The sequence below is a fragment of the Pseudorca crassidens genome, chromosome 12 (assembly GCF_039906515.1).
Source record: "Pseudorca crassidens isolate mPseCra1 chromosome 12, mPseCra1.hap1, whole genome shotgun sequence".
Taxonomy (NCBI): domain Eukaryota; kingdom Metazoa; phylum Chordata; class Mammalia; order Artiodactyla; family Delphinidae; genus Pseudorca; species Pseudorca crassidens.
Genome location: NC_090307.1, coordinates 34,134,657 through 34,139,105, shown reverse-complemented (window position 1 = coordinate 34,139,105; position 4,449 = coordinate 34,134,657). Strand labels below are relative to the sequence as shown.

General features: G+C 36.3%; 1 non-coding gene across 1 annotated transcript; it reads left to right on the top strand.

The window, feature by feature from the left end:
- The first annotated feature begins 753 nt into the window (after positions 1-753).
- On the top strand, positions 754-861 carry LOC137204250 (U6 spliceosomal RNA). The gene has a single exon (XR_010933488.1). It is a non-coding gene; the product is annotated as a U6 spliceosomal RNA (small nuclear RNA).
- Positions 862-4,449: the final 3,588 nt, after the last annotated feature.

The following is a 4,449-nucleotide window of genomic DNA, read 5'->3' as shown; positions in this document are numbered from 1 at the left end:
TTGTTGGTGAGTTTGTAGTGAGAAACTTCACTGTGGAAATGGACCAGTGGTAAGTTTTTATTATTTGCCATTGTCTTGGTACCAAAGGATTTAATAGGGAAACCATGCTTCATTCAGTGTTACTGTCAACTTTGCATTCAACTGTTCATGAAAACTTGTAAGTGTGTCAGTGGAAAATTAAATGCTGACAACTTGAGAAAATGTCATTTACATAAAAACCAGTTTATAAAGACAGGGTCTTATCTTCTTCCCTTCTAAAGCAAAGCAGTGTGCAGCAAGGTATGTAATACCCATAGGTGATGGTAGTGACAAATAAGTGCCAATCTGTTTATTTCATCTTAGATTTAAATCCTGTACTAAAAAGAGGCTCAAGTATGTGAGAGCTGAAAAGTCCATCTTTGTCAGTCTTTACCCTATCTTCATATATGTAAACTTACTCATTTTTTTAATAATGGAAGAGAAATTTCTGTATGAATACATCAAAGTCCAAATTCTTTTGTGTCAATTAGCATATTTATAATGAGATAGGTGTTCTTGGGCTTCTATTACACAATATGATGATGTGTTATGTACTGTCAGAAAGACAAGGAATGTTAAAGGGATCTAAAAACTTATCTATTTCATGAGTCCACAAAGGCCCACCAAGGTATAAATGTGGAAATATAGGTCGATAATCATTTTCAATGTTTCAAAACACTTGCTGGAAATTATATCTCATGCAAACTAGGCATTAAGGCATGATAAACAAAACGGGTGCTTACTTCAGCAGCACATAGGTAAAAAATTGAAACAATACAGAGAAGATTATCATGACCTCTGAGCAAGGGTGACACAGAAATTCACGAAGCATTCCATATTTTTAAAAGAAAAGATTATTCCATCACACAGACTACTTTTGTACTAGAATTTGCTAACTTGTAATATGGAATTTTCCTTTTGGCTGATAAGCAGGATTTCCTTATAAATTGCCTGGACACTGGTCACTTTTAGGAGATTTAAACTCTAGTAATTATGACAGCTACATTGAAAAATAATTGTTCTGCAATTGTTTATCTTCATTTAGTTTAAAATTCTTAATGTTTGTAAAACTAAATTGTTTTAGGGGGATGAGGCAGAGGGGTGGGCAATTTATTTTGTAAGAGTAAAATAAATGAATATGCATTGAATATTAAAAAACAAACAAGATAAAAAACCCAAAAAGCAGCACTGGACTGAGAATCAGGAGACCTGGCTTCTGGTAATGACTCAGTCAATATCTGTGACAATTTTAAAGAGTTATTTTATTTAATTAAGTTTCTAATTTCTGGTCATACCAGGTAATCACTAAGGCCTCTTCCAAGTTTGAACTTGGAAGCTACTTTCATAAAGAAGCTACATTCTTCATTGCTAAATGTGCTTTTTATTGGAGCATTTGAGTAATGTCTTCTAGATACTTTCTGTAGGGAGTGTTTCAACTCTGGTTTCTAATGGAAAAGAGAAGCAAATATGGTAGCTGGAAAACTAGTAATGCTTAAGTCCACATCCCTCACTATTTCCTATAGAATAATAGAGAAAAGCAAGACAATGAAAACTACATGTGAAGGACACACTCAATGTACTTAGAGTATCACTTAATTTTAAAATAACTGGAACTGGACTTCCCTGGTGGTTCAGTGGTTAAGAATCTGCCTGCCAAGGCAGGGGACATGGGTTCAAGCCCTGGACAGGGAAGGTACCACATGCTGCAGAGCAACTAAGTGTGTGAGCCACAACTACTGAGTCTGCATTCTGGACCCATGAGCCACAACGACTGAGATGCGTTCTAGAGCCTGGGAGCCACAACTACTGAAGTCCGCATGCCTAGAGCTCATGCTCCACAATGAAGGGTAGCCCCCACTTGTCACAACTGGAGAAAGCCCATGCACAGCAACTAAGATCCAATGCAGGCAAATAAATAAATAAATAAATAAATAAATAAATAAATAAATAAATAAATAAATAAATAAATAAATGGAACAAAAAAAGAAATAAGAAAAAAGCAGAAGAAGAAAAATCACAAAATGACCTCTTATGTTTCCATTATATCATAAGAATTTGAGGTCAAGCAAGAGCAGTCTAAGCAAAAGTGCAGGGAAGAAAGAAGAAGGCAGCTGATGACAGGACTAAAGTTGAGCCAAAATACTGCCAGAAAGATTACATTCACTCTTAAGTCAGAAAATACTAACAATGTGCCTTGGTAGATCAGAGCATGCATGGCAAAGAAGTCATTTACAAGTATGTACTACTTGAAATGACAGCCCTGTAGAACTTATGGGTGGGAGGGGGAAGAAAGGACAAAAGTGATGGAGAAGAATCTTTGGTGATTACATGGAAAGAGAAAAAGCAAAAGAGGAAAAACACAGTTCCACCCTCAACCAAATACACGTGCAAAAAAGACAAAAATTCACTAAAGAATCTAAACTTTGGACCAGTGACAGAATATGCCATTGTAAACATTAATCTTGTCAACCACCCTAAATCTACAGAATGAACAGAAGAAACTGGATAAATCTAGTCAAAATTACCATAACATAACAGAAAATATGATTTAGCACATCTTGACTAACAAAACTCTTTTTCAAAGTAGAAAAATAAAGCAGAAGAAAATTATAGATGCTAAAGTAGATTACCACTTTGAATCAGAATAGAAACAAAACCCTGGAAGCAATAAAACGAGTTGATTGTACTCAGGAACAAAATAGAAGAAATACAGAAATATTTCTCAACTGAAGACTGTTGAAGAAAGTCAAGAAAATAACTAACAAAATGAAAATGAGATAAAAAAAGAGGTAAAAAACCCAAAGATGAAGTAATGCACATGGAAGGTAGACAAAATGGGAATAACATAGGTACAATCAGAGTCTCTGAAAAGGAAAACTAAACAATAGAACAGAATTAATATTTAAAAATATAACTGAACAAAACTTTCCAGAAATAAAAGAATGTAAAATATACATATTGAAAAGGCCCATTAGGGACCTAGGAAAATTAACCCAGAATTATCATCTCCAAGGTGTATCCTACTAAAATTATTAGACTTAAAAAAATCCGAAAGCGTATCAAGGCCTCCGGGCAAAAGATCAAATAATTTACAAGGCCATTAGACTTTTTAAAAACAACACACAAGGAAAGGCAACAACTGAGTAACTTTAGAATAATAAATCTCAATGAATGAAGGTATGAAAACAGATTTTTATTGCCAGCTAATGTGCTTGTCAAATACCAAGTCTTTAAAAAAACAGTTTTAAACATACACAACGTAAAACATTCTCTGCCCATGAGCCCTCCATGAAGAATTTACTAGATTAGCTTCATTCAATCAATAGATAAATGGGAAAACCTCAGCAAAGGACTGATGATGAGCTTTTTAACAAATACAAATGTAGATCTAAGACAAAAACAAAGGCATGGAAAGGCAGCTGATAGTGGGTTGGAGTGCAGAGCAGAGGGGGCACAGGCAGTGCTGGCCACAGGCTGCGAGCAGGGGGGCTGGCTGAGCACCTTGGGGCAGAGTGCAGAGCACCCGTGAGCCCAGGGCAAGGTGTCCAATGAACAAATGTCACCCCTGGGAGCTTTGCCGACTGGCAGGACTACAAAATGATACCGCTAAATGGAGAGAGATTACAGGGCTGATCAGAGAGGATGAAAAACAAAGAAGGCTTCTGAAGGAGGGGATGCAGGTTAGATCCCTGGTCAGGGAACTAAGATCCCTTTTGCCACAGGGCAAATAAGCCTGTGCACCACAACTACTGAGCTCATACACCTCAATGAGAGAGCCCATGTGCCAGAAACTACAGAGCTCACATGCCCTGGAGCCCCCATGACACAACCAGAGAGAGAAACCCCACATGCCACAACTAGAGAGAAGTCCATATGCCCCAACAAAGAGCCCACTACAATGAAAGATCCTACATGTCTAAACGAAGATCACACATACTGCAACTGAGACCAAACGCAGATGAATATAAAATTTATTTTTTAAAAAAACACCAATTTAGCACTAAGCAGGCACCCCTATATTTCTAAATATTTTAAAGGATACGTCCTATGTTCCTAACTAGGTTAAAAACACCAATGAAAGCAAAGACCTCGATATATATACATATACATATAAAAAATAAATGCATATATATATTTACCTTGTACTTCTATCAAAGTGCACTAAACAGATTCACAGAAAGATAGACAAGATGAAAAGGTAGACAGCTATGTACCAGATGAAGGAACAAGACAAAACCGCAGAAAAACAATTGAATGAAGTGGAGATAGGCAACCTTCCAGAAAAAGAATTCAGAATAATGATAGTGAAGATGATCAAGGACCTCGGCAAAAACAGTGGAAGCAAAGATCAAAAATTTGGCAAGAAAGGTTTAATAATGACCTGGAAGAATTAAAGAACAAACAAACAGAGATGAACAATACAATAACTGA